This window comes from Tamandua tetradactyla, chromosome 2 (genome assembly GCF_023851605.1).
Source record: "Tamandua tetradactyla isolate mTamTet1 chromosome 2, mTamTet1.pri, whole genome shotgun sequence".
In the NCBI taxonomy this organism is placed as follows: Eukaryota; Metazoa; Chordata; class Mammalia; order Pilosa; family Myrmecophagidae; genus Tamandua; species Tamandua tetradactyla.
Window position 1 is genome coordinate 19,505,592 of NC_135328.1, and position 23,085 is coordinate 19,528,676.

General features: G+C 37.9%; 1 pseudogene; it reads right to left on the minus strand.

The window, feature by feature from the left end:
• Positions 1-10,755, minus strand: part of LOC143655677 (parvalbumin alpha pseudogene) — a 50,512-nt pseudogene extending 39,757 nt beyond the window's left edge.
• Between the last annotated feature and the right edge of the window lie 12,330 nt (positions 10,756-23,085).

The following is a 23,085-nucleotide window of genomic DNA, read 5'->3' on the forward strand; positions in this document are numbered from 1 at the left end:
TATTAGGTGAGGATTTTAATATTTAATATTTTATCTTTTAGCTTTGTTTCACTTGCTTTACATTTTATTGGAGTTCAGTGGAAGAACTGAAAAGGTCAGAAGAAAGGAGAAGCCTGGTTGATAGCAGGTACCCTAATTAAGAGACTCCTTTTCCTTATCAGCTCTGTAGAAATCCTTGTGGCTTCTTAAAGTAGACATTCCTCTCAAGTCTCAGAGACTGCTTGATGAAATGCACTGCATTGTGAGAAAAAAAGAGTGTTATACCTGCCTCTAGGGCTCGTGACTGACCTCTGCTCAACTGAATTGCTGGATTAATCCATCCTGTCCATTCCATCTATAAACCACACTGATGAATGCCTCAAATAGTTACTAGGTTAATATGCCAACAAGTACTACTCCCACTAGTTGAGTTGTTGGTTAATCAAGATTCACTTGTGTGTGTGTGTGTTTACAAACCTATTTATACTAGTTGTATTTGTTACTGTAATTACATAATATAGTTAAGTAATACATAAACTGAAGATACATTAATGTAAAAGGAGAACTGTAGATTCTATTAAAATCAAATGAATAGATTTGGAAAGATTCTGTAATGTCAGCTCACTAAAAAATATATATTTATACAACACAACTATAAACTATTGGGGAAAATCATATGAATCTAGAAAATCTTTCCTTAGATTGCTTTACGAGTATCATTAAGTTCTTCCTTACTTCAAAGATTGTGGAAATTAGAGATGATGCATTTTTGACACAGTTGAGGAAAAACTGATAATGAAACTTCATCGTTGGCTCAAACTTAAAAATGTAAAACCAAAAGAAATTTTGATCCTACATAAAACAAAAAATAATCGAAGGATAATCCCATTGATATATTTGTGATAGGTTAAAATATGTGTATAATCTTTTTAAATTAACTTAATGTTTATTCAATTAACTAATCCTGTCCAGGTAGGATGAAAGGGTTTGGATGTGGCAATTTCTAGAAAGTCAGAAAAGAGACTTGGATTAAAGATTGAATAATAATCTTCAACTTGAGCTGGAGCTACTGAAAACAGTGCTATTACCTCATTTATATCTGACAAATTAGAGAGAAAAAGTGACCAGAAATATATATACAGTAAAAATGCCACAAGATTTGCAATTAGAAATCTTGGACTGAAATCACAGTTTCTGACATGTACAAATGTTATATTCTAGGTCAATTTACTCAAATGAATAAAACCTCAGGTTTTCAACTACAAATTGCAAATGATGATTATATATGTCTTACAAAATTATTGAGACAATTTAATTTGATAATATATACGTAAGATTTTTCTAGAAAATATGGGCCACTATAAAAATTTGTTATAGAAATAGTTGGCATTTGTAAGTAATGCTATTTAATGTGTAAATCTTAAAATCACTCAGATCTTCTAGCTTATTTACTCTCAGATGCAAGAATTAAGAAGCAAGAGGGTCATACAATATTCTCTTTTGATATATTTAACTAACAGATGGAATAATAAAAGCAAATGTGGTGAACCTGAATATCATTAGTTGAGTTACCAAAGTCCTGTTTACACCAGATTGCCTCTAGAAAAGGGTTTTTAGAGGGTTTTCTTTCTGCTTAACAATCCTCAGTGGCCTATTTTTATCATGGAATATGGAAGTGGACTCATCCAGGATATTTCTGAATAGCATGATCCTGCATGGGTAGATTCATACTTTTGCTGGCTAACTGATCACATTTGTCAACTAGACCATCTGATCCAACTCCTGAGTAGCTTCTCAGAGTATGGGGACATCTGTGCCAAACTCTGACCTGAACAATACATAGAATTCTAAGTCACTTCTTAGCTATCTATAAACAATTGAAGGGAATTTTCTGAGTCCTTTTTCTTTTTTCCCTAAAAGTAAATTGAAGGCTATTTGAAATACAAAAATATTGTCTCTAAGATGCAAATTGATAGGCATATTCAAATGATTTATATATATTTAGTCTTGGAGTGACATATTTAAAGGAAACATGTGATAGTTTGTTTTCATTGTAATATTAGGTGTGTGAGTTGCACTAGTGACAATGATTGGTGCTATGTTAACAAAATAACTGAACATAAAGGATATACCTTAAACAATAACTTTTCCATGCTGTAGTAGTTGTATTCATCAGGTATTTGAATCCAGGACAAAAGCCTTTGGTCTTAGACAATGAAAGCATAATTTTTTTTTCCCGATTAACATGAATTTATTTGAATTATTCTGAGGGGTATCATTTTTTAATAATAATAGTGCTTGAGACAATGTTTACACATTTTCTTGGAATGATATTTTCCTTTGGTTCAGCTATTAAATATTCTCTTGAGCTAACCATCTATATATATATATATTTTTTGCATGCTGTATAGTGGGGGTAACATTTCATTCTTTTTCCATGTGAGTATCCCGTTATTGCAGCACCATTTGTTGACTTTTTCAGTTTGACTGCTTTTTATTTGCTCATTGTGCTGCATGGGCAGGCCTGGGAATCAAACCCGGATGTCTGGCCTGGCAGGCTAGAACTCTGCCTGCTGAGCCACCATGGCCTGCCCTGTTTGCTTGTTTTTGTTTGGGGGGGGAGGGGTGGAAATTGCATGGGCTGGGAATCGAACCCAGCTCTCCTGCATGGCTGGTGAGAATTCTACCACTGAATTATCCTTATACCCCTAACCATCCACTTCTTACTCCTACCATAAACAGCCTGACTTTACAGTTTGTAATTTAGAGGGATTCAAAATCAAAGGTCTCTGCTCCCACAGATTTTCTAAAAATTATTTTTTTGGTTTTTTTTTGTTTTTAACCTTTTTTTTTAATATTAATTAAAAAAATTAACTAACACAACATTTAGAAATCATTCCATTCTACATATACAATCAGTAATTCTTAATATCATCACATAGATGCATATTCATCGTTTCTTAGTACATTTGCATCGATTTAGAAAAAGAAATAGAAAGACAACAGAAAAAGAAATAAAACGATAATAGAGAGAAAGAAATAAAAAAATAATAAAAAACTATACCTTAGATGCAGCTTCATTCAGTGTTTTAACATAATTACATTACAATTAGATAGTATTGTGCTGTCCATTTCTGAGTTTTTGTATCCAGTCTTATTGCTCAGTCTGTATCCCTTCAGCTCCAATTACCCATTATCTTACCCTATTTCTATCTCCTGATGGTCTCTGTTACCAATGACATATTCCAAGTTTATTCTCTAATGTTGGTTCACATCAGTGGGACCATACAGTATTTGTCCTTTAGTCTTTGGCTAGTCTCACTCAGCATAATGTTCTCTAGGTCCATCCATGTTATTACATGCTTCATAAGTTTATTCTGTCTTAAAGCTGCATAATATTCCATTGTATGTATATGCCACAGTTTGTTTAGCCACTCCTCTGTTGATGGACATTTTGGCTGTTTCCATCTCTTTGCAATTGTAAATAATGCCGCTATAAACATTGGTGTGCAAATGTCCGTTTGCGTCTTTGCTCTTAAGTCCTCTGAGTAGATACCTAACAATGGTATTGCTGGGTTGTATGGCAATTCTATATTCAGCTTTTTGAGGAACCGCCAAACTGCCTGTTCTGGATTGCTAGCTGCTGGAATGCAATACACCAGAGACGGATTGGCTTTTAATAAAAGGGGATTTATTTAGTTAGTTCTTCAGAGGAAAGGCAGCTAACTTTCCACTGAGGTTCTTTGTTACATGGAAGGCACAAGATGGTCTCTGCTGGTCTTCTCTCCAGACCCCTGAGTTGCAACAACTTTCCCTGGGGTGACTTCTTTCTACACCTCCAAAGACCTGGGCTGAGCTGCTAGTGCTGAGATGAGGAATGCCGAGCTAGGCTGTGCTACATTGCGTTCTCTCATTTAAACACCAGCCAATTATGTCAAACATCACTCATTGCAGCAGACACGCCTCCTAGCAGACTGCAGATGTAATTAGCAACAAATGAGGTTCATGTACCATTGGCTTATGTCCACAGTAACAAGACTAGTTATGCTTACTTGGCCAAGTTGACAACTGAATCTAACTAACACACTGCCTTCCACAGTGGTTGCACCATTTGACATTCCCACCAACAGTGGATAAGTGTGCTTCTTTCTCCACATCCTCTTCAGCACTTGTCATTTTTTGTTTGTTCATAATGGCCATTCTGGTGGGTGTGAGATGATATCTCATTGTGGTTTTGATTTGCATTTCTCTAATGGCCAGGGACATGAGCATCTCTTCATGTGCCTTCTGGCCATTTGTATTTCCTCTTCTGAGAGGTGTCTGTTCAAGTCTTTTTCCCATTTTGTAATTGGATTGGCTGTCTTTTTGTTGTTGAGTTGAACAATCTCTTTATAAATTCTGGATACTAGACCTTTATCTGATATGTCATTTCCAAATATTGTCTCCCATTGTGTAGGCTGTCTTTCTACTTTCTTGATGAAGTTCTTTGATGCACAAAAGTGTTTAATTTTTAGGAGCTCCCATTTATTTCTTTCTTTCTTCAGTGCTCTTGCTTTAGGTTTAAGGTCCATAAAACCACCTCCAATTGTAAGATTCATAAGATATCTCCCTACATTTTCCTCTAACTGTTTTATGGTCTTAGACCTAATGTTTAGATCTTTGATCCATTTTGAGTTAACTTTTGTATAGGGTGTGAAATATGGGTCCTCTTTCATTCTTTGGCATATGGATATCCAGTTCTCTAGGCACCATTTATTGAAGAGACTGTTCTGTCCCAGGTGAGTTGGTTTGACTGCCTTATCAAAGATCAAATGTCCATAGATGAGAGGATCTATATCTGAGCACTCTATTCGATTCCATTGGTCGATATATCTATCTTTATGCTAGTACCATGCTGTTTTGACCACTGTGGCTTTATAATATGCCTTAAAGTCAGGAGCATGAGACCTCCAGCTTCGTTTTTTTTCCTCAAGATACTTTTAGCAATTCGGGGCACCCTGCCCTTCCAGATAAATTTGCTTACTGGTTTTTCTATTTCCGAAAAATACGTTGTTGGGATTTTGATTGGTATTGCATTGAATCTGTAAATCAATTTAGGTAGGATTGACATCTTAACTATATTTAGTCTTCCAATCCATGAACACGGTATGCCCTTCCATCTATTTAGGTCTTCTGTGATTTCTTTTAACAGTTTTTTGTAGTTTTCTTTGTGTAGGTCTTTTGCCTCTTTAGTTAAATTTATTCCTAAATATTTTATTCTTTTAGTTGCAATTGTAAATGGAATTTGTTTCTTGATTTCCCCCTCAGCTTGTTCACTGCTAGTGTATAGAAACACTACAGATTTTTGAATGTTGATCTTGTAACCTGCTACTTTGCTGTACTCATTTATTAGCTCTAGTAGTTTTGCTGTGGATTTTTCCGGGTTTTCAACATATAGTATCATATCATCTGCAAACAGTGATAGTTTTACTTCTTCCTTTCCAATTTTAATGCCTTGTATTTCTTTTTCTTGTCTAATTGCTCTGGCTAGGACTTGCAACACGATGTTGAATAACAGTGGTGATAACGGACATCCTTGTCTTGTTCCTGATCTTAGGGGGAAAGTTTTCAATTTTTCCCCATTGAGGATGATATTAGCTGTGGGTTTTTCATATATTCCTTCTATCATTTTAAGGAGGTTCCCTTGTATTCCTATCCTTTGAAGTGTTTTCAACAGGAAAGGATGTTGAATCTTGTCAAATGCCTTCTCTGCATCAATTTAAATGATCATGTGATTTTTCTGCTTTGATTTGTTGATATGGTGTATTAATCGATTTTCTTATGTTGAACCATCCTTGCATACCTGGGATGAATCCTACTTGGTCATGAATTGTAATTCTTTTAATGTGTTGCTGGATTCAATTTGCTAGAATTTTGCTGAGGATTTTTGCATCTATATTCATTAGAGAGATTGGTCTGTAGTTTTCTTTTTTTGTAATATCTTTGCCTGGTTTTGGTATGAGGGTGATGTTGGCTTCATAGAATGAGTTAGGTAGCTTTCCCTCCACTTCAATTTTTTTGAAGAGTTTGAGGAGAGTTGGTACTAATTCTTTCTGGAATGTTTGGTAGAATTCACATGTGAAGCCGTCTGGTCCTGGACTTTTCTTTTTGGGAAGCTTTTGAATGACTGATTCAATTTCTTTACTTGTGATTGGTTTGTTGAGGTCATCTATTTCTTCTTGAGTCAAAGTTGGTTGTTCATGCCTTTCTAGGAACCTGTCCATTTCATCTACATTGTTGTATTTATTAGCATAAAGTTGTTCATAGTATCCTGTTATTACCTCCTTTATTTCTGTGAGGTCAGTGGTTATGTCTCCTCTTCCATTTCTGATCTCATTTATTTGCGTCCTCTCTCTTCTTCTTTTTGTCAATCTTGCTAAGGGCCCATCAATCTTGTTGATTTTCTCATAGAACCAACTTCTGGTCTCATTGATTTTCTCTATTGTTTTCATGTTCTCAATTTCATTTATTTCTGCTGTAATCCTTGTTATTTCTTTCCTTTTGCTTGCTTTGGGGTTAGTTTGCTGTTCTTTCTCCAGTTCTTTCAAGTGGACAGTTAATTCCCGCATTTTTGCCGTTTCTTCTTTTCTGATAAAGGCATTTAGGGCAATAAATTTCCCTCTTAGCACTGCCTTTGCTGCATCCCATAGGTTTTGATATGTTGTGTTTTCATTTTCATTCACCTCGAGATATTTACTAATTTCTCTTGTAATTTCTTCCTTGACCCACGGGTTGTTTAAGAGTGTGTTGTTGAGCCTCCACGTATTTGAGAATTTTCTGGCACTCTGCCTATTATTGATTTCCAACTTCATTCCTTTATGATCTAGAAAGTGTTGTGTATGATTTCAATCTTTTTAAATTTGTTGAGACTTGCTTTGTGACCCAGCATATGGTCTATCTTTGAGAATGATCCATGAGCACTTGAGAAAAAGGTGGATCCTGCTGTTGTGGGGTGTAATGTCCTATAAATGTCTGTTAAGTCTAGCTCATTTATTGTAATATTCAAATTCTCTGTTTCTTTATTGATCCTCTGTCTAGATGTTCTGTCCATTGATGAGAGTGGTGAATTGAAGTCTCCAACTATTATGGTAGATGTGTCTATTTCCCTTTTCAGTATTTGTAGAGTATTCCTCACGTATTTTGGGGCATTCTGATTCGGTGCATAAATATTTATGATTGTTATGTCTCCTTGTTTAATTGTTCCTTTTATTAGTAGATAGTATCCTTCTTTGTGTCTTTTAACTGCTTTACATTTGAAGTCTAATTCGTTGGAGATTAGTATAGCTACTCCTGCTCTTTTCTGGTTGTTATTTGCATGAAATATCTTTTCCCAACCTCTCACTTTCAACCTATGTTTATTTTTGGGTCTAAGATGTGTTTCCTGTAGGCAGCATATAGAAGGATCCTGTTTTTTAATCCATTCTGCCAGTCTATGTCTTTTGATTGGGGAATTCAGTCCATTAACATTTAGTGTTATTACTGTTTGGGTAATACTTTCCTCTACCATTTTGCCTTTTGTATTATATACATCATATCTGATTTTCCTTCTTTCTACACTCTTTTCCATATCTCTCTCTTCTGTCTTTTTGTATCTGACTCTAGTGCTCCCTTTAGTATTTCTTGCAGAGCTGGTCTCTTGGTCACAAATTCTTTCAGTGACTTTTTGTCTGAGAATGTTTTAATTTCTCCCTCATTTTTGAAGGATAATTTTGCTGGATATAGGAGTCTTGGTTGGCAGTTTTTCTCTTTTAGTATTTTAAATATATCATCCCACTGTCTTCTAGCTTCCATGGTTTCTGCTGAGAAATCTACACAAAGTCTTATTGGGTTTCCCTTGTATGTAATGGATTGTTTTTCTCTTGCTGCTTTCAAGATCTTCTCTTTCTCTTTGACCTCTGACATTCTAACTAGTAAGTGTCTTGGAGAACGCCTATTTGGATCTATTCTCTTTGGGGTGCGCTGCACTTCTTGAATCTGTAATTTTAGGTCTTTCATAAGAGTTGGGAAATTTTCAGTGATAATTTCTTCCATTAGTTTTTCTCCTCCTTTTCCCTTCTCTTCTCCTTCTGGGACACCCACAATACATGTATTTGTGCGCTTCATATTATCATTCAATTCCCTGGGCCCCTGCTCAAATTTTCCCATTCTTTTCCCTATAGTTTCTGTTTCTTTTTGTATTTCAGATGTTCTATCCTCCAGTTCACTAATTCTAACCTCTGTCTCTTGAAATCTACCATTGCAGGTTTCCATTGTTTTTTTCATCTCTTCTACTGTATCTTTCATTCCCATAAGTTCTGTGATTTGTTTTTTTCTGACTTTCCATTTCTTCTTTTTGTTCATCCCTTGCCTTCTTCATGTCCTCCCTCAATTTATTGATTTGGTTTTTGAAGAGGTTTTCCATTTCTGTTTGTATATTCAGAATTAGTTGTCTCAGCTCGTGTATCTCATTTGAGCTATTGGTTTGTTTCTTTGACTGGGCCATATCTTCAATTTTTCTGGTGTGATTTGTTATTTTTTGCTGGCGTCTGGACATTTAATCATATTTCCCTGAGTGTGAGATCCAAAAAGTTGAAAGACTTTCCTGTGATGTCTCTGGGCTCTGTTTTTCTTATCCTGCCCAGTATGTGGTGCTTGTCTGTCTGTGAGTCCCACCAGCAAAAGATGTTGTGGCTCCTTTAACTTTGGAAGGCTCTCCCTGCTGGGTGCATGGTGGAGACAGAGGAAAGGTTGTAGGCTGGTTTTAATAGCTTCAAATTGCGAAGTCCTGGGATCTCAATTCCTTGAGAGAGGGATTCCACCTGAGTTGTGTTTCACCCCTCCCGTGGGGAAGGTTCAGGTGGTAGAGAGCCCTGAAAGCAGCCTGTTTCTGTGTTTCGGGCAGTTGCAACCTGTGTAATCCCGGTGCTGAGTCCAGAGGCGACCAAGCCTCCATAGAAACAGCTGCAGAAGGCTCTGTTTTGCCCCCTTTCCTCTTTTTCAGTTAGCCCAATAGGCGACTTCTGCCTCGATCAGTTTCGCCTGAGCTGGGGACCTATTTTTAGTAGTCAGAATTTGTTTATTAATGCCACTATTGGTGTTTGGTTGGACTCAGTCCCTGCTACTGTTGGAGACTCTTTCCTTTCCCTCCGGGAAGCTGCCTGTGGGGGAGGGGTGCTGGTCGCCAGCTGCAGTGGCTTGGGGAACTCGCTGATCCGAGACTCGCGGCCGGTCCGGGAAGCCGCCCATGAGGGAGGGTTGCCGGCCACTGGCCGCCGCGGCTTGGGGAACTTGCCTCTCCCAGACTCTCAGTCGGTCTGGGAAGCCGCCTGTGAGGGAGGGGTGCTGGCCGCCGGCCACCGTGGCTTGGGGAAATCACCTCTCCGAGACTCTCAGCTGTCCGGGAAGCTACCTGTGAGGGAGGGGCACTGGCCGCCAGCCGCTGCGGCCCAGGGAAGCGCGCGCCGCTCGGGGAATTCACGGCTGTGGAGTCTCGCAGCTGATCCAGCCGGTCCAGACTGGGGTACGCTGTGTGTCTGGTCTCTGTCGTGGCTCTGGGAGCTGTTCTGTACTGTTTCTGGTTATTTAGTAGTTGTTCTGGAGGAGGAACTAAGACGTGCGCACCTTACTAAGCCGCCATCTTGGCCCCTTCCTCAGTCCTCGACCTGTCCTATGACTTTTTAAAAATGCTATTCTAGTAGTATATATACAGGTTAAAATTTCCCTTTGACCACCTTCTAATATCTAATTGAATCTGTTAAACATTTACCATGTTGTGCTGCTGTCACCACCGTCCTTTACCAAAAGTTTTCCATCATCCCAAACAGAAACTCTGTACCAGTTAAGGATTAACTTCACATTCTCTATCCCCTCCCTGGTCCCTGGTAGCCTACATTCTATGGATTTGCTTATTTTAATAATCAGTGAAATCATACAATATTTCTTCTTTTATGTCTGCCTTATTTCACTCAACATGATATCTTCAAGGTTCATTCATGTTGTCCTGTGGATCCCAACTTCATTCCTTTTCATGGCTGAATGACATTCCATTGCATGTTTATATACCACATTTTGTTTAGCCATTCATGGATGGATGGACACTGAGGTTGCTTCCAAATTTTGGCAGTTGTGAATAATATGTCAATGTAGTATGAATTTATCTGTTCAAACCCCTGCTTTCAATTCTTTTGGGTATATAGCTAGAAGAGGGATTTCTGGGTCGTATGGTAATTCTATACTTAACTTTTTGAGGAACCACTGAACTGTAATCCACAGCGGTTGCTTTATATCACATGAAAGTTAATTCTAGATCAATGAACAATTAAACACAAACCAACCAAGGCAAAACAAAACAAAACAAAAATAAACCCATACATTTCTAGTTTTAGCAAATTAGCTCTGTGTTGACTGGGGGTCTCTCTGAGAGCTTAGCCCACCTATCAAGAAGATCATCCCAGGGCAAAAGTGAAGTGCATATTTTTTCTGAGCCTCTGTGTCATGGGTTTGCGCTAATTAATGGCCTTAGGAATTTCCCCTTTTACAGGAATCCAAATGTGCCTCTACTCCCTATGAAATACTACCCTCTTTCTGAGGTGCTCTTTTGTATTTCTTAAAGGAGGTAATTCCTTGCTCTAGGCTGCTTTGACTTAATTTTTTCTGACACTGCTTTAGCTGGCTGCAAACTGCTTCTGCCTGCAGGGCAAGCTCTGGGAGGGCCAGCTGGGGGGTCTCCCTGTTCAGGTTTTCAGGCCGCCACTCCATTGACTGGCACCCATCTATAGACACAGAGTATGTATAAAGGGGTTATTCTGCTTGCCCTGGAACAGGGCGGGGGACCCACAGTGGGAGTGCAGGCTGGCTCCCCATCACGCTGGAGGAGGGGTGGGGAAGGGACCAACAAGAGTGCCGCGAGCTTCTCCTGCCATTTTTAAAGCTAACTTTTCTTGATTTGTGCTCACCTGGTTACTACAACCCTTTAACTACAGTCTGGAGTTTTGAGGAAGATGGGTCTGCCAGTTGTTGCTAATTTTTCAAAGCTTCTGAGGGGGATCGATACCTTGGAACATGTTAAACTGCCATCTTTGTCCATTAGACACCATCAATTGGAGTTTTGAACACATTGCCAAGGACCTGTAATTGACACAACCAGGCTGCTTGTTTCACAAAGCTCTGACACTTTCCACTCTATCCATATTCTGCACTTGCGAAATATATGATGTATACAATTGGGTAATTTCACCTTGTCATCCTAGAGACCAGGTATGGGTTCATTTAACAGGCTTGAGCCCTGGCCACTGGGTGCCACTGGATGCTACTGACATTCAAATCAGGGAATAAAATGACTGTAGCTTTTCAGTATCAAGTCAGTCTAGGGGCAGCTCAAGGTCTAGTTAATGTACCCCCTTAAATTAGAGATCAAGGTCAAGAGGAGTTCACTCTCCAAATAATCATAGATAGAATGGATTTATGAATTTAGAGATACAAGAAGGGAACTCTTGGTTCCTTATACTTATAAGTATGCACTGCTATGTCTGCTTTAGAGCCCAGAGGCCCTGGCCTGCCTAGTTTCTTCTGACCAGCCTTTCAGTGGTATGGCCTTCTTTCTTTTCTCCTAAAACCCAGGCATGTGCTAGGGTAAGGGCCTCTGCTCCTTAATATTTAGATTCCATCAACCACAAGACCCAGATGAAGGAGTTCCCATCTCACCATCAGCCCAAGTCCTCATTTTCTGATCTTGGATTGTTCCTTTTCTAGTGAAGTGGGATAGAATGGGACAACGGCAGGTCCCAGGTTTCCTAGGCAGCTCTGAAGGAATTAAGGCAGACTGCAAACTCCCTAGAGCAAGAATTTCCCCTAGAGCCCAGAAACTCCCTAAAATCATAAGCTCTGTGAGATCATGGACTCGAAATGGGGACATTTAGTTAATACCACAAAGCCTGGGGTTATAAAGATTGTTAAACATCTGCCCCCAAACAAACTTTTGAGTACGAGACAGAGTTCCACCAGCACTGACAGCTTTTGCTTCATGAAACAATGCAAACCATGTAAGCACCTGATTAATACTAATCATGCTAAGCTCCTATGTTCAAAGTTCACTGTGGAACCTGCTACCAGCAAAAACCCTTCCTATAAAACAAGCTAACCTCTGCTGTTAGGCACGCATCTCTACCTTGAGCACATCCACGTTAATTTCTTTAATATGTACTCTCTACCTCTTAATTTCACTACTTACTACTGCTATCTCATCCCTGAATTCTTTCCAGTGATGAGACCCCTGAATCTGGGACATGTTCAGCTGACTCTAGTGTCAGCAGGGCTTCAGTTACACTAGAATCATATTGGAAATGTTTATTACCTAAGAAAAATTCTCTTTTTCTGCTCATGAGAGTAATATTGCTTATAACCTCAAATCAGATCTATTCCAGCCAAAAATAATAATGCAGCATTTAGAACATTTCCCACTGTTTTTGTTATTTAGACCACAACAGATAACATCTTTTTATGGTTCTTTCTCAGGGAGAGGGTGGGGAAAGTCCTGTCAATTTTTCCTGGAGTCTTCCAGGACTCTATTTTTAAAGGCCTATGGGCAATTGACATCTCTATTACATCTTCACCAGAACATTCAACTGCATTTTGGTATGGCACAAAGTTAAGACAGAAATATTTCTCCAGAGGTAGGTCAACACAGCTGAGGTTGCTGAGATATGGAGCCCATAGCTAGTTAAAATAGATTGCAGATGTTATAGACAGAGATTCAGGTTTGGTAGGCTTTACTAAGGGGCCCAGAAATCTGTTTTTTTTTTTTTTTTTTTTAAGTGTCATAGGTTGTTGTGAAGTCAGCCAGGTTTGTGAATCACTAAGTTTATAAAGCAGAGCCAATTTCACAAATATCACCATTTCAGAGCATACTCTTTGAGACTTTTCTTATTTCAAATGATTGGATTGCAAAAAAAATTGAATTAAAATCTCCTTCTTTTGTACAGTAGAGAATTTCTAAATTTTATGGTCCAAAAATTGAACCCAGGTTTCCTGCATGGAATGAGAGCATTCTGCCATTGATCCACCTGTGTACCCTCTTAATTTTAAATTTGAACTGATTTGGGGCAGATTTGGGGCACTCATTATCAAGTTCTAAATATTTCCAGTACTGTTGCTCAAAATGCCCTGTGCCTCTCTGTTTCCAACTATTCTCCAAATCTTTCAAGAAAAGATTTTTCAAGTACACGTACAAAGAAAGTATCTCAGTCCTCAAATGTAGGTAGTTCCTTCCACATCTTGAACCACATGTTATTAGATGTATAGTATAATCTAAAAATACTTGATTTTAACATCATCATGATGTATAATTTAATTATTTTCCCATTTGTGGCTTTAAAAGTATCTATCAAGCTTCAAGCTTTCATCCTGATTTTAGCTAATTAAAACTAATGCAATTTGAAAGGAGGAAATGTGCATTTAGCAATAAATGAATTCAAAACAAAACTATTCTATGCATTTATTGCTAATAGGATGAAGAACAGACTACTTTGTTTTTGTAAGGCTCCTTTTAACTCTAAATGATGATATTTTATGACATATGTATGTCAGACAATTAAATTTGCAGATATTTATCTTCTTTAGACATTTCAATAAATAAATGTGACCCATTTATTTTCACAAATGGGCTCAGTTCTGGAATGAGAAAATCTATTATCTAACTTTTGCTTCACCCCAGAGTCGTGTGATCTTGAAAAAGTCATGATTCCCTGAACCTAGTCATTCATTCCAAAAAACGTGAGTCACTCTCATGCATGCCAGACTCTGTATGAGGCACAGGGGGTAATTTTTTTGCATGTGTTAAATGTGGGGACTGAATTAAATTGTATTCAAGGTCTCCTTCAGCTTCAAAGCAATAAACCTAGGACAAAATTCATACTTTCTCTTCTTAAGGATTAAAGTGGTACCATGCATCTTCTCTGGAGAGCTTGATTATTATCCGATATTGAGAAAAGATGTAAAGGAAAGCAATAACTCCCTTAGGCTTGATAATGTCCCATGATGACTGTACTGGAAAATGAATCAAATGGCATTAATAGCCCAAGGGAGAGGTTTAGCAAGGAAGGGGTACCTTCCAGAACATCAGGAAGTTGCTAAGGATTGTCTTTGTAACAAAGGCAACTGCTTCTGATGGGAACTGGATTGCAGGTGACCAGTCTTTGGTCCTCAACAGACCACAGTGAGTGGAGCCAAACACACACCCAAAGGACAGTTCTCTGAAGTATGGAGAGCCAGCCCAGTATGATCCTTCTCTTGGGTATGTTCAGGGTCTTCAAAAGTATCTCCCATGAGTATGGGTCCTGGTTGCCAGCAGAATCCACCTTTTCAGGTGCATGGCCCAGGACTCCAGTGACTGTCCTGCCAGGATGTTCTGCCATTCAGGAACATGCCATGTGGTCAGAGAAGGTCCTGCTCTTCTTCAGAGGGCTAGCCCAGTACTCTCTTATCAAAGAGAGAAGAAAGATTATTCTCATGCCTGCAGCCTGTGATATTCCAGAAGGCACAGGGCACCACAGTTTTGTGAACACTGTTGGGTAGTAATAGGTTAGACCAGCGTTAGTCCTTTGCTCTGATTTGTCCCTGAGCAGCAAGCCTGGTGCTAGCTGCTGGTTTACCATTTACACATATCGGGAGAAATCCTTCAATAATGAAAAGATCTTAAATCTGAGCTAAAGTTGGGGAAATATTTGGTCAGGCTCATTTTTAGCCTAGTATGTGCTACAGATGTGCAGTTTATTAAAAGCATATATATTTAGTCACAGCATGCGGCATCCACCTTGAACTCAAATCAACAATAAGATTACAGTAAAGAGACCTTACATATGAGGTATTTCAAAAATAAATGTCTAAAAAAATCACCAAGAAAATTATGAAAAGGAAAAAGAGGTCTGTCCTGCCTTGTGATATATTCATTCTTATTGTAAATTCATTCAACAAATATTTATTGTGGCGGTCACTTTCTAGGTTCTGGGCATAAGAAGATGAGGAGAACAAGCAAGGTCCTTGCTTCCAAAAAGCACATACTTTAGAAAAGGGCTATAGTGTTCATTGATGAACTGGACAAAATAGACAGTGGTAAATGTTATAAAGACAAGAGACGTTAATTTAAGAGTGTCATTTGGGAGGAATGGTGGTGGATCACTTGCTTAGGTAGGATGAATAGAGGAAGTTTCTCTGAGTCATTAACATTTTTTTTCCTGTTTTTTTAAGACTTTTATTGTGAAATAAACAGACCGAAAAGCAATAAATTTCAAAGTACATTTTCACAGGTAGTTATAAGACAAATTTCAAAGTATGTTATGGATTACAGTTCAGCAACTTCAGCTATTTCCTTCTAGCTGCTCTAAGACCCTGGAGACTTAAAAGAAGTATCAATATAATGATTCAGTAGTTACACTCATTTGTAAAATCCTATCTTCTCTGTTACAACTCCTCCTCCTCCTTTGATCCTTCTAAATTTTAGAGGTATTTAGGCAGTAACCATTTTAACTTCTTTATATTGAAAAGAGTTGTCAACGTAATAGGGTAGAGGGATGCAACTGGTTGATGTTTTTGGAGAGACTGGTACCTCTGCACTTCAGTGTTTATCTGACCTAGGAACCATCAGGAGGTTTTAGGTCTCAGAAAAGAAACTGAGAGTCTGACACTTTTATTCAGTCTCAGATAGAGCCCTGGGTATTCTCTTAGAGTGAGTCATTAACATTTAAGTCGAGACCTGATAGGTGAAGAAGAGCTAGATATCATAACATTGGAAGGAGGAGTATCCCATAACATTGGAAGGAAGAGTATCTCAGTCTTGCCACAATGCGGCAGTCACATTGTGAAAGTGACTGCCACAAGGAATGGCAAGTGCAAAGACTGAGAGAAGAAAAAACTTTGACAGTCAAAGAACAGAAAGATGAGTGTCTACATACAGAAATAGTTGGTGAGCATGGCAGAGCACAATCTAAGATAACGAAATGGGTGGAGATGCAGTGACATTTATAATGCAGAGTGAGAGCTGACAGATTAATTACAGGAGGTGAGGGAAAGAGAGAAGCAAAGGCTCTTAGGTAATTGGCTTCACCAGTAGGTGGATGGCAGTGCCATTTAGTAAGACAAGAAAAAATGGAAAGAGGAACAAGTTAGGGTACGGGACACAACAATTCAGTTTTGGACTATTATCACAAAAAATAATCAAAGGAATCAGGGAAAAGAATAGTCTTGAAATTGTTACAAATATGAATAAGAAATTAAGAAATAAATATATTTCGACACAGAAGGAAGAGGATGATTTAGATAAAAATATTGACCTGATTGATTATCCATCATGAAAAGACTAAGCTAGAATCCTGTTTCCTATCACATGAAAGTTAATTCCAGATGAAATAATTAAATATTTATTTACTTACTTATTTTTTTGCATGGACAGGCACCATGAATCAAATCTGGGTCTCTGGCACGGCAGGCGAGAACTCTGCCTGCTGAGCCACCATGGCCCGCCCTAAATATTTATTTCTAAAACCACTCTTTCAACAAATGGTGCTGGAACAACTAGATGTCTGCACAGACAAATGAACCACAACTTTTATCCCATACCATACACAAAATTAACTCAAAATGAATTAGACACTTACATATAACAGACCTAAAACTGTTTAATTTCTAGAGACATATACATCAGGAAAACATATGATAAAATCTCTGTGACAATGGCTTAGACAAAAATTTCTTAAGCAGTCCACAAAAGGTAAAACTTGGAAAAAATTGATATAATTACTTCTTTAAAATTAAAAATCTTTCCTCTCCAAAAGATAGTTAAGAAAAGGAAAACACTAAACATAGATTGGCAGTAAATGCTGTACAATCTTTTATCTGACAGAGCATTTTATTCAGATTACATAAAGAACATTGCAACACAGTGATGTAAGAAAACCAACCTGATTTGAAATTAAAAAAAGGAAAAAAGAGCTAAAGACACTTTGCACGCAGAAGACAAATATAAAATCTTATTAATCAATAGGTAACTTCAACTAAAACCAAGAGAAATCACAGCACTTCATTTGAACGTCCAATACCAAAAAGCTTGTCAATACCTGGTGCGGATGAAGATGTGAAACTACAAACTGTACATTTCTGTTGGGAACACAAAAATTGTACACTCACTTTGAAAATAGTACGACGGTATTTTATAAAGTTAGACATACACTTACCACACAAACCTAGCGACTTTCACTTCTGAACATTTACTCAAGAGAAATGAAAATACATGCTGTACAAAGACTTTTATTCAAATGTTCATAAAGGCATTATGTATATAAATAACCCCAAACTAGAAACAACTCAAATGTTCATTACTTGGTACATGGATAAACCAGTTGTGGATTACATATACCATAAAATACTGTTCAGAAAAAAAAAAAGAATGAAATGTTAATGCATGTGTTGACTTAAACCACAGAAATTTATTGCCTTACAATTTTGGAGTCCAAGATCAAGATGTCAGCAAGATGACACTTTCTCCGGAGACGGTAGCATACTGCTTCTGTGCACAAATTTCCTGTACTTATAAGAGCTCCAGTCATATTGGATTAGGGTCCACTCTGATTTAGTTTGGTTTTCCCTTAAGTAATAACATCTTCAAAGATCCCACTTACAAATAAGTTGACATCCGCCGGACTGAGTGTTAAGACTTGAACATGACTTTGTAGGGGAATGATCTAATCCATCATAATAAAAAAGATGGATGCATCTCAAACATACTAAACGAACAAAGCCAAACGCAAAATTTGGCATTCTTTATGTGTCCACTAACAAAAAATTTCTGAAAAACTCAGAGCTATAGTGTCAGAAAGTAGGTAAATAGTTGCCTGGGTTTGGGGTCCAGGAGAAGGCACCAACTGTGAAATAGTGTAAGGAACCTTCAGAGGGAAGAATGTGTTCAATATCTTGATTTTAGTGGAGGTGACATGATCGTAGTGTTTTTGTGTTTTACTTTGTTTACATTTTAGCTTTATTGAGGTATAATTTATATACACTATATACACTCATTTTAAGCATGCAGTTTGATGACTTTAGATAATTGCATAATGATTCTCTGTGAACCATTTAATAAAAATTCTCCTGTGTTTATGGATAGCTAATTATTTCCATGTGCCATTGACATTTCTTTAGAATGGAGGTGAGGTGGAGAAGGAATATATTATAAAATGCTTAATGTTTAGAGATGTTAAAACTTCCTATTTTTCACTTTATTTTATTGCCAGTAGATTGGGTCTACTGTTATTAATTCAAAAAGTATCAGCAGTTATTTTATCACATTTAATCTTTAGTTAGCTTGCAACATTTTTATTGTGAAAAAAATATTAAAGGTTTAACACATTATTTTGAAGCAGATACCTGTGTAATCACCTCTGAAATCAAGAAATAAAATACAAGGGGCACTCTAGGATCCTCAGAACTCCTACTCCCCTTTGTTTCTCACCCTTTTCTCCCCTCTCCCCTGTAGACAACCACTATACTAATGTTTAAGAGGGTCATTTTTTCCCCGCCTTTGCATGTAAGCATAACACCTGTTTATCTATCCTTACACAAGGGCACTGCTTTAGAACTTCATATTAATGGAACAATTCAGTGGATATTATTTTGTTTCTAGCATGTTGAGCTTACAAGAATGTTGCCAACTATATTATATTAATCCATGTTCAAGGTCAGGTCATTTAAATATTCCTTTGGAATGACATTTGAAAAGCACTTAAAAATTCCTCAAAATTGGATAAGGTAATCTGACTTAAATGAGTTCTGTTCTAAAATATGTGCTTTTTAAACCTTTCTACTTCTTCCTCAAAGCTTTCGATTTATTAAACCGTAGTTTTCCATTCATTGCCTTGTTTGGAACACAGATTCCATGATTGCCACTTGCTTTCTCAATTAGTATATTGTTTCTTTAGAATACCTGTGGGTAGAACAAAGTGTGTATTTATTAAAATAAAATAAAATTCTCTACTTCCTGAGATCTTCATGACTTCATGGTAGAAGTATTATTTGTTTGCACCGACTTTATTCTATAGCTCATTAAATCGTCTCTGACTTGTGAAACTTCATAGTCTTTTGTTTCCCAGGTGCTAGGGCTTTGAAATTGCCTGGAATTACAATCAGGTTTGTTGAGTGAATAAAAGTTCTAGATTCTTTTGTTGTTTATTGCTTAGCTGGAGGCTGGAGTTGGAAATATAAAGAGCCTGTTGATTAATATGACTGCTGCTTCTTGGATATTGACAGATTAATGTGCATCACCCGATCCCTAAAACCAAAGATTAGAAATTCAAATGAAACATAAGGAGATGATAGAAAATCCTCTAAAGCAAGCACACTACTAGCTTTTAAAACTTCAAGAGAACAAAGGAGCAAACCTCCTTATTAGCTTTCTGATTTAAAAGTCTAATTTCCCTTTTATCATGTCTATACACTTACACACAAACACACCATTAGTCAGAGGATATGTGATGGTACTTTGGAAAGCTAGGTAGGGAATTGGGGACAGAATTCCTTTGGTGCATTCTAATGAACTAGCAGCTGTGACACATAGATCATCAACTCTAGGAGATTGAAGGTACGTTCGGGATCATCTTCACAATGCCCTTAGTTTTACAGCTAAGAAAAAATTGAGATTGAGAGAAGATTGTTGACTTATACAGGGTTGCCACTTGGTAGTGGCAGAACCAAATTCAGATCTCAGATTTCTAAGCCAATTCAGAGTTCTCTACCTGACACAAATCAGAGAATGTTAACCAAAAACAAAGCATTTGCTTGGTTCAGAAAGTCTACATTGGTCACTTATTCTGCATCTGACAATGCCATAGTTTATCACATCTACCATCACAAAAACCACAAACAGGTTTATGCTTAAGCAATGAGAATTTATTGGCTTCCAGTTTTGAGGCTAGAAGAAATCTAAAATTAAGATCTCAGCAAGTCTAGCTTTCTCTCTAGCAGCATTCTGTCTAGCAGACAGCCATCCTGGGGCTTCCTTGGTTTGTACTTTTGTCTCCAGTGTCACATAGCAATCTCCTCTCCTTTCTCTTCCAGATTCCCACTGACTTCCTGCTTCTGGCTCCTTCTTCTGGCTCTCTCTTTATAAGGCCTCCAGCAATCTCGATTGGGACCCACCCTTATTCAGTTGGGCCAAACCTTAACTAAAAATAACATCTTTAAAAGGTCCTATTTACAATGAATTCACACCCAGAGGGATTTAGATTAAGATTAACAATGTGTCTAAATTGAGTACATAATTCAGCCTACCACAGGAAATGTGTGTGTGCAGAGGTGGATATAACAAGGTTTCAACTGCTGTAGAATTTGTCAGTTCCTGTGGAGTTGGACATATAACAAGATGCATCACTGCAGATTTTGTTTAGTGCTATAATAGAGACATAGAGAAAGTGCTGAGAAACCACTGAGGAGGGACTAACCAAACATTTTATTGCAATGTATTTGTCATGTCTCTCCAAGTCACTGAAAATTTCTTTCAAAACAGATATGGGGAGAGAGCTATGCCACTTAACCTACTCTGGATTCGACAGAGATGGCCAGATTGTCCAAGATATATCTCGTTCTGTGGAGTGCAAAGACCTGTGGTTATTTCTTTTGGTTTGATTGTCTCAGAATCATTGAAATGATAATCCCCTGAAATAGGCCCTGATCTGGCTCCAGAGATGCAGAGCTATTTGAATGCTTGACAATGGAAAACATCAGGGAAAAACACATTTCACCTTCATAGAATGGTTTCTTAGCCTGCCAGGTCTTCTATAACAAATACGAAAACCAGGTACCATAAACAACAGTAATTTATTGTCTCATAGTTTTGGAGGCTAGAAGTCCAAAATCAAGGTGATGGCAGGATCATGCTTTCTCCAGTCTGTAATTTTCCAGTGGTAATGTGCTGGCGATCGATCTCTGCCTCTGTCACATGGCGATGCATGTCCTTAGGTTTTCTTTTCTTCTTGCTCAGCCATCTGTCTCTATCTGGGTTTTCTCTCCTTATGAGCACTCCAATCACATCAGATTTAAGTCCATCCTACTGGCCTCATCTCAATAGGATGTTTGAAGATGCTATTTACAAATGAGTTCACACCCACAGGACTAGGGATTGGGATCTGAACATGTCTTTTTTTTTAACCTACTACAGATGGCACATGGAGGAAAAATTCTCATGTGTTTCTGATTATAGGTTTTCAATTTGTCTCCCCACTAAGCAGCATCCTACAGCTTCAACTGGCCTGTAAAACATTTTGCCAGCACACAGCACATGTAAAAGGGTGATAACTGTGCTCTATTAGTTCTATCAGCCTCATTCCCATGTCTGTTATTCCTCACCAATAAATGCAGACACATCGAACAAGACATACCTCTTTTTGTCTGCATCTGTCCCAAGGTCACATTGAAGAACATTCATCCCTAGACTTCCACTTTCCTTCCTTTTTATTCTCCAGTTGCGGACCCTTTCAGAGCCCTATCAGTCACTTTAGCCCACTTCTGATTTCAGCTAGACCTGTGTTGGACAGTTCCTATGCACCTTGATACCCTTCCAGCTCAAACATCCCCTATACCTCTCCCCAAAGCAAGAAGTCTTTGGAAGTGCAAAGAAGTAAATGCCTCTAAAGGAGACCCTCAGTCACTAGGGGAGTTTAATGCTTCAGCTTCCTGACCTGAGGTGGCCAAATGCCAGGGTGCATTCTACACAGCCCTCATTTGTGATGAGATTCATTTTCCCACAGCAATAAACAGCTCAAGAAATGTTACTGTTTCCCACCAACTCAATCTTGCTATCTCTATTAATCTTATGATTGCTTTCCAAATAAACCACCTACACCCAAATACTTATCTCAGGCTTTGCTTGTGGAGGACCAAAAGCTGGGTAGTTCTTAATTCTGAACTCTTTTTCTAATCATCATTTATAGCCTTGGGCCACATGTGGTCCTTATTGCTTTTAGGATGACATCTGTTCTGGGACTAAGTCACTGGAATGCATGCTGTATGAAACAACTTAAAATACTTTCATGTCCCAAATCTGCTAATCTGTACATTAAAAATAGTGACATGGGGGGTGCAAGGGTAGTTCAGTAGTAGAATTCTACCCTGCCATGCGGGAGACCTGGGTTCGGTTCCTGGTTCATGCACTTCCCCCAAAACAAACAAACATGCAAACAAACAAACAATAAAAAAACAAACAAAAATTCAACAAATGGTGCTGCAATAACAGAAAACTCACATGGAAAAAGAATGAAATTGACCCCCGCCATACAGCATACCAAAAAAAAAAAATAGTGACAAGAAATCTGTTCAGTAATGTAGTAAATAAAAAAGGTAGCATTCATGTAGACCAAGAAAACTCTGTAAGCTGAACTGAAATACTTATTTTTTAACATACATATAACTTTGGAGTAGTTTTTGAAAGCTTTATTTATCTTTAAGCATATTTGTTTGCATTTCTGAATTATTTTAGGTTATTTTCATATTTTTAAATATTTTTGCCAATTTTGCTTGCTCTGATTATTGACAATGCTTTTGAACTTTAATAATTTATGTGAAGGTGCAAATGAATTAAATTTTTACCCAGTAACTCAGTTTGATTGATTGCTTTCAGTGATTTTGAATTCTTTCACCACTCTGTGCCTTACTTCATGCTGGTTACATGGCAGATTCTTTTCCAGTGGGCATTTTATAATTAATTTCCTTGCACCTGCTATTATATTGAAGTACTTGTCATGAATTTTCAATGTAAGTTCTGGGACTCAAATTATAAGCATAAGCCCAGTATAAATAATATAGTAGCTTAGAGAAAGACTCAGTCTTGGCCCTTGGGTTGTATGTGCCCACCTACATGAGGGTTAAGCTGGGCTTCCGCACTAACAGCCTCACCAAGAAAAGGATACTAGCAGACAGAAACAACATACCACTTCACTAGGAAGTCCACATCCAGATTTATTATATTTCAGGAATGTGCACTGATGTTACATGTGCTTTTTACTGTAGCTCCAAGTCTTAAAATACAGAAATATCAAATGGTGATGATACCTA